Genomic DNA, 8,750 nt, shown 5'->3' on the forward strand with positions numbered 1-8,750 from the left:
CTATTCACAAAACTTGAATAGTTCATTGTTAGTATTGATAATAAGTATGACAAAAAGCATTTAATAACTAGTGGTTTCTGGTTCCTTCCCTGAGTTATTTCTTGGTTTGGTGTATGAAGCTTTCTTTATAGAAATCTACTGGCGTAACAAGGCTCAGGGCAGCTAGGTGGCACAGCAGATAGAGCACTGGGCCTGGAGTCAGGAAGACTCACCTTTCTGGCCTCAGACACTATGTGACCCTGGGCAAGTCACAACCCTGTTTGTTTCAATTTCCTTATCTGTAAAATGAGCTTAAAAAAGGAAATGGCAAGCCATTGTACTACCTCTGCTCAAAAACCCCAAATGGGGTCACGAAGATTCAGAAACAACTGCACAAGAAGGCTCAGGTACACTATTACTATCCTTATTAATACTGCTGCTATTAGGTAATTACTATTTGTTGAACTTCAAAAGTAGGGAATTCAAAGCCACAACCTGAAATTCATTTTGTAGCCTCGTACATGAGGGGCAGTGTGGTGTAGTGGATAAAGAGCTGGCCTCAGAGCCAGTAAGACCCAGGATCAAGTCCAATCTCTGACTGAGCAAGTTTTAACCTCTCAGTGTACCCAGGTAACTCTCTGAGCCTATTAAGTGGCAAAGTATATAAGCATCTGTGTTGGTGGGGAGAGTTTACTCACTGAACATTAATAAAATCATAGGCCAAACTCTTTGTGTGTGTGTGCTCACACACCACACACTCATTAATAAATCTACATAAGACAGTTTTGAAATTGAATAAAAGATGGCCAAAAGTAGATTAATTCTAATGTAATTCCTATAGGAAGTGGTTATATCAAGGAGGGGATAAGACCTTAACTCTATGCCAGCAATAACTTATATACTTTTTTTATAAAATATGTCATCCAGCAACATTCAGAATAAACCATGTTTGCATGACTGAGATAAACAGAGAACAAATTTTAGCCAAATTACCCTTGGTTTAACTGGAGAATATTGGAGAATCACTTTACTAACAATGGAAAATGGGCCTTTGCAGAGTTGCATATTCTGTATGCCGTGTATTTTGTTTTGTGTTTTTGTTTTGTGTTTTTGGTTGTTTGTTGTTTTTTTTTACCTTGCCTAGACTTGCCAAGAATCACTTTTTTGAAGGGGGGAAGATATTATACCTTCTCCATTTTTCTGGCAAAGTCTTCCTTAGCCTTCACTCACATTTTAATCTTTTTGAAAATGAATTCTATACATCGTTTTCCAAGATTGAGTGTGATGGCAATGTCAATGGGGGACAAAAAGGATCAGACCTGAGACAAGAGAATCTCATTAAATGAAGTCAGGTGACTCATTAGTTATGGTTGTTAAGTAAGTGCTCTGAAGTAAGCTGATCAATGGGGATTTAGGCAAAAATGGATGTCAGCCATTAGAATCAACTGGGGTAATATGGTGCAGTAGAAAAGGGATGGATTTGGAGTCAAAAGTCCTTGGCTTGAATCCCAGACATGCAACTTCCTACATGTGTAACCTTGGCCAATCTATTTGCAAAATGAGGGAGTTGAGCTACTTGGTATTTTTCAGCTTCAAATCTGCAATCCTGTCTACAATTCCATGATTCTGTTATCTTTATTTATCTCAACTGTTTCAAGTGAACCAAATTATTTTTCATATTTAGTATTTATTTTTCATTAATATTTATTATTTCCCATCTGACACAAGGAAATTACTGCTTTTTTTTAACAGAGCATTCTCACCAAGGATTTCTTTCCCTTCAATTCACAGCAGCAGCAGAGAAGGAGATTTTAGATACCCGTGAATATCCATGCCATGGACCTCCTTTCCTCCAACTTAGAGGATCTGCAATGTCACTACATTATTCTATACACTTACAGAGATCTAAAGTCTTGTCTGACTTAGGGGATGATCTGTCTTTGATTTACTATAGCGAGAAGTGATAACCCTGTAGCTATACTGGCGATAAGCCTCTCTGAATTTAGGTAGACAGATTCCTAAATGACAGAAATATTTGTCACTAAGCTTAAATGGAAAGCCTTGGCAGCTAAGAATCCAAGGCCTCCTTCTTATCAGGATGACGTAAGAGAGTGGAACATCAGTGAAAGATCATCTAGTTAACATTAATGAAATGCCAACAATGAGTAAAGTGTGACACTGAAAGTTTATGTCGTACCCTTATGCCAAAACATCATATGTATCTAATCTAAGGCATTGAGTATGACATAATATTATTGCCTTGCTCCATAATTTTGGCACTCCTTACGTTAGGGAGATGTCTACAACTTGCACTTATAGTCATGATTTTGGTCCCCAGAAGGTGCGTGATATGTCAAATTCTAGAGCTTACCCTATAAGTATGCATTTCTATTCATGTAGCTCATGAGTCCCCACAAGGGCGCTTCCAATGAACAATCAATAAGCCAATATAATTACATATTAACAAAGGCATTAAGACTCCGCAAATTATTCCCTATTGATAACAACTTAACGCATTAATATTCCACTGCTTTTGTTATCTATTCTTGATTTTCTATAACTTTATAAAGCTATGGTTGGTAAGGATCCCACGGGAATCAAGTTCCCACCCTCTCTTATGGAGAGAAACTAGGAATTTCAGATGAATCTTGGGTCAGTCCAACCTTAGTTCATTTCAAATCTAAATAACCTTAGATAAAATCAGAAAATTGGAGCCCTGACCTAATGATTCTGATTCACAGAGAGATCCATTTAGAAAGACAGCACTGAATTTGACCTGGATTCAGATACTGATTCTACCACTTACTAGCTTATAGGGCCTTAGAAAAAACATTTAATTTTTCTGGGACTCATTTTTTTCATCTGTAGAAAATTAGAGGGTTAGAAAATTTAAAACTCAGGGGCAGTTAGGTGGCACAGTGAGTAAAGCGCCAGTCCTGGAGTCAGGAGGACTGGAGTTCCGTTCCAGCCTCAGACACTTACACACACACACACACACACACACACACACACACACACACACGCCATGTAAACTTGAGCAAGTTACTTAACCCCAATTGCCCTCCAAAAGACAAAAAAAAAAGAAAAGAAAATTAAAAACTCTTTTCCAGCTGAAGATCCTAGAACCAATTGCTCCCCAAATGATTTGAAAATCTTAAAATGAACTAGATGTGAACCAATGTGGTCTATCAGTGGTATAGATTCTTATCAGTTTATATTGCCATCTAAATTATTCAATGACCTCATCCCTGTGGGTGATCCTTCTAACTCTTCATATTTTATTATACGCACACCTTTTCATACCATGTGATTCTTATCCAAATCTTTTAGATGCCAAAGGGCACCTACTCAATATGCTAGAGGCCTTTCTCTAATTTTCTCGTACTTCTTTGAATGCTGGTGAAACACTACCTGTTATCCCTCGTTTGAGTTAATTGACTTTCCCACCTCATTATTTTCATTTTACATATACATAGTGTTGTCTCTTCTGCCATTTTTAGGCACACAAATTATCACTGAAAATACATTAGAGTTGGCCTACACCTGATGTGTATATCTCCATTGTCCTGCTTTTTGTGTGTCTGTAGCGGCAACCACACCGGCATGCCCAGGATGGCTGCTAGCACAGGCTCTTAGATCTGCCTTACTAGAAAAGCTAGCTGTTTAAGGGGTCAACAATCTTTTTAAATTACATTCAATAGTTCAGAGGGAAAAGTCAGCACCCTGAACTTCAGAGAAAATACAAGCAGAGAAATAAAGCCTGATAGGATTCTGGCTGCCTGAATCAAAGCAATTTTGCTATACACTTTACATACATCTCTGGATCTAAAGAACCTTTACATCTGAGCAGTCGGGGACCCCTGAACATACTGTCACTTAAAATCTCGACCAGGGAATCACAAGACCCTTCTCATAAGGGAGCCACCAAAGTAAAATACCAACTTGAAGAATATACACACTTCTCAGAGTCAGTCACAACCCTCATGACTCAGTGCCTAATTAGAAATTAGCAAAGGGTGTGAAGTCCTTCCTACAAGCAAGCTTCCCTTAATGGGATCCATGTGAGGCCTATTAATAGGTGGGGACTATCTTAAATCCCATTAACAATACAGTGTCCCATAATTTTGATTCTTGAATGGTTGTGACGTTGCATAATTTATAGTCTTTTTGCATTACCAGAAATATATAGGCATTAAAAATTTAGGATTTTTGTGTCAGAGGACAGTGTATGATCATTGAAAACTTTTCAGTTTTGCACATGCAATCTAGCTCACTAATTTGGAGACAAAATAATTTTCCATCTGCACTGCCTAAGGTATTGGAATTGATGTAGTGACCCAAAGAACTCCTCATCCATCTGCATGTTAAAATTGGACAATATTAAGATGGCTAGGTGGTACAGTGAATAGGGCACTGGCCCTGGAGTCAGGAGGACCTGAGTTCAAATCCGGTCTCAGACACTTGATACTTACTAACCATGTGACCTTGGGCAAGTCATTGCCCTGCCTCCCCCCCTCCAAAAAAAAAAAACTGGACATCTGCTCTTTATCCACCTATCAGTAAATGTGCTTATTGATTGCTATAGACTGACATCATTTGAGCATCATTGGAGAGATTATGTATCTCAGTGAGGAGGTCCTACAAAATTTTGGATCCTATTGCAGTTAGAACAGTGTCATCAGAAAATAAGAGCATGTAAAGAATCTCGCCATCTACAGGCATCCTTCTTCCTTTCAGAATCTGCATAGTTATTATCCAAGATTGGAAAACACATTTGATGAATGCATGTATCCCTATTTCATGGGTTTTTGATACTGATAAGAACAAGATCTGACCACCAAGTAGCATTGATACCCACTATTCTGGTCTTGTTCAACAAGATTGATCTGGCATTGAGTGTTCTAATTAGTGTACCAGTCTTGTATCATCTCAAACCGTTTGAGATGATATCTCAAAGTTGTCTCAATCTGCATTTCTCTCATCAATAATGATGTAAAGCATTTTTTCACATGACTATATATAGCTTTAATTTATTCATCAAAAAACTGCCAGTTCATATCCTTTGACCATGATTTTTTTTTCATCTAAAGAATGCCATGACAGATGCTTCAATGGATCTGTGAATTCATATTTGTGGGTAATCCTTTCAATGACACAGATCACAATTGACCTATACTTGCCTGTCCTATTTGCCTCTGGTCTGTATCCTCCCATAAATTTGCCATAAAGGGCACATTGGGAATTCATCATCTATTCTTCTATCTTTCCTTCTGATGAACCCATATTCCTCTTTTGTTCATTCATTTCTTCCATGAAATGTTAAAGGTGGTGTGGAAATTGTCGATCAATAGGCAATAAACATTAAGCACTTACAATGTGCCACATGCTGTGTTAAGTGCTGAGGATACAAATAAAAAATGGAAAGACAGTCTCTGCCCTCAAGGAACTTACAGTCTAATGGGAGAAGACGATATTTGAAAGGATCCTGTAAAGGGTTGGGAAGGGCGAGGGGGAAACAGAGGCTACCCAGAATAAAGTGACTGATGGGAAATGAAGAAGCATTGAATAAAACCAACCTCAGGGTCAGGAATATCTAAGTTCAAGTCCCTGGGCAACCCGGGACAAGTCACTTGACTAGAAGCTCAAAGTATAGAGCACTGGAGTCAAAAAGGTCTGAATTAAAATATGGCTTCAGATATTACTAGTTGTATGACTCTGGGCAAGTTGCCTAAACAGTCTACCTCAGTTTCCTCAACTGCAAAGCTGTAAAATAATAGCATCTACCTCTCAGGGTTATTGGGAAATAATATTTGTGAAGTACCTGGCACACAGTAGGTTTAATAAATGCTTATTTATTTCCTTTCCCTTCTCAGTTCTCCAGGCAACTTTCTAAGACTGTAAGTTACAGAGAAAGTGCAAAGATGTATGGACAGAGAGAGTTAATTCTTTAAGAATTCCCTTTACTGGGGCGGCTATGTGGCTCAGTGAGTAAAGTGCTGGCCCCAGAGTCAGGAGGACCCAAGTTCAGTTCCGGCCTTAGACACTTAATACCCACACAAAAATAAACTAGCCGTGTAACCTTGGACAAGTTACTTAACCCCATTTGCCCTCCAAAAAGCAGAATTCCCTTTACCAATGAAATCACAGGTCTGTCTGTTTATCCTACCCCCAAAATCCATAGAACATATATTTTTGCTTTGAACAAGTGAGACAAAAATACAAAATGATCCTAATCTTCCATTGCTCCCTTCTCTTTCTGTAAGGAAAGATGCAGAAAGGCAGAAAAGATGGCAAAGAATTCTAAGGATCATTTCATTTTTAGGCTAAAAGAAAAAGATCAACTTAATTGCTAATGGCCTAAATGAGAGGCCTTTGCCTAATAACCAGAGAGGTAGAAGACTGATAGAAATGACTAAACTATATCAAGATTGGCATTCTTGCTGTCAATGAAATCTAAAGTCATAAAGAATTTGCAGAAGATGAAGTAGAAAAACCTGGCAATGAATCTGCCAAGATTCTAAAAACAAATTTCATACTTAATAGATGCTTATTATTTATATAACTATTGGTTTGATAATGGGCACAGGTGAATATCTAAGAGGCTGATAGATGGATAAGATCAAGGTAGTAAAATGTCCTTATTGCCAAAACTAATTTGCATATTTAATGCAATGTTAAAAAATAATAAAGTTTTTTAGAAAAATCTTAATTAAATTTACCCATAAAAAACCACATGGGCAAAATGTCAAGGATATGTTATATTGGAAAGAATATTGATAAGAGGGAGCTTGTACTTACAGACTTTCAAATATAGTATAAAGATAGTGTATCCTAATAATTAATGAACACAGATTTCTAGGTTGTACTTAAAACTTTTTCTACTTGGTAAAAAATAGTCAGAATACGTTCCCACTGAAAGTGCTTTATAAAACTCAGGACCAGTCACCTCAACACTAAAATAAGACCCCAGAAAAGAACTTTCATGTAAATGCATATAATAATATGGGAGGAATATTATGGGAGGTGATATTATGGGAGGAATATGAAGGAGGTGACTTCAAAGTTAGGAAGACACAGGTTTGTTCTTGCTTTTGACAATTCTGGCTATGTGACCCTGAAAAGATCACAACCCTTCAATGCCCCAGCCAACTCCTTATGACTAAACATCACAAAGGAGGTATGGATCTGCATTTGTAAAAGTTTCCTTATATCAATGAATTCATAGGTCTTGTCCATTAAAGCAGTTATCATAAAAAACCAAATGATACTGGGGGAAGAAGAATGGGGGGAAAAAGAGATGTCAGCTATCTAAAAAATACTTTCTTAAAAAATAAAGTTTATATAAACTGGTAGAAAATAAAAACTAAGGTGAAGATTTATTACTTAACATACATGCTTGGGAAACCTGATTAGAAATATCTCATGAAATGGATTTCGATCCATATTTCAGACATTATGTCTCAATAATGGAATAAGGTGTTTATCTCAGCTTGGGGGAGGAAGGATGACTTTGTTAACACTAAAAAGCTAGAAGGAATTATTAGGAACAAGACAGATGACCTTAACTAAAAATAAAAATTCCAGTAAAATGATATAATACAAATAAAAAGAAAACTATCATATTGAAAAATATGTTTTAGTCAATGGAACACATAAAACTTGACATATAAAACATAAAAGAAGCTGTTAAATTTATGGACATTTCCTAGTTGGTGATTTTAAGTGGTCAAAGGATATAAAAAGACAGCTTACAAAAGAAGAAACTCAAATTATTAATACTCACTTTAAAAAGGTTCCATATCATATATAATTAAAGAAGTACAAATTAAAACCACCCTCAAGTACATCACACTGACCAAATTGGCAATAATATTCAAAAACAAAGAATCAATGTCAGCTAGGCTGTGGACAGATAAATTCAGTAATTGTTGATGGAATTGCAAGGCAGTAGTCTTTTTGGAAAATTATCTGGCAGCATATAGTGAAAGATATAAAAGTAATCATACTTTTTAAACTTTGTATTTCCACTATTGGCTATTTTCCCTGAGAATATTTATAAAAAGAAATTTTAAAAATTATTTTTACTCTGAGAATGTTCATAAAAGAAATATTAAAAATTATCTCTTCAAATATTTTTAAGGAGAAGTATTTTAAATTTTTAAAAACTGGAAGCCACCTAAATGCCCAACAATATGGCAAGGGTTAACTACATTGTGATGCATAAAATGTAATGGAATACAATCATACATTTTAAAATCACTGAGCTTGAGAACTATAAAGAAATCTGGAAGGAATTTTATGAAATAATTCAAAGTAAACAATAAAAAGGTAAACCAAAATAAGAGCATGTACTAAGTACAACCACATAAGAAAATGAATGGAAAGAAACCAACCAAGAATAATGCTGAAGTAGAGGAAATGACTGAAAGTCATTTCATTGTAGACACTGAAATAAATATATTCAAATGTGAATTGTACCATAGAAAAATTGGTTTTCTCAACATCTAATGTTGTTTATATGAATGAATTTAAAAAGAAAGCATCAGTAAGAATGATGAAAGTCAAACAGTAGTAACTTTATGTAGACAGTAGAGAAAATCTAAAGCAAAGGAGACAACAAAATCACAAAGAAGAGCCAGAGAGAAAAAGTAAACTGAAGAAAAGGACTGATAATAAGAACTACAGGAGAACTGGTCTGTGGTCTTTCCCTGATGTTCCCAAAGAATGGGTCACTTAATATCATTGGTTCTAACTTTGAAAAACTAGTTAAT

The sequence above is a fragment of the Petaurus breviceps genome, unplaced genomic scaffold, assembly GCF_028583685.1.
Source record: "Petaurus breviceps papuanus isolate PSGF00001 unplaced genomic scaffold, PetGlider_PUasm1.0 118, whole genome shotgun sequence".
Lineage (NCBI taxonomy): Eukaryota > Metazoa > Chordata > Mammalia > Diprotodontia > Petauridae > Petaurus > Petaurus breviceps.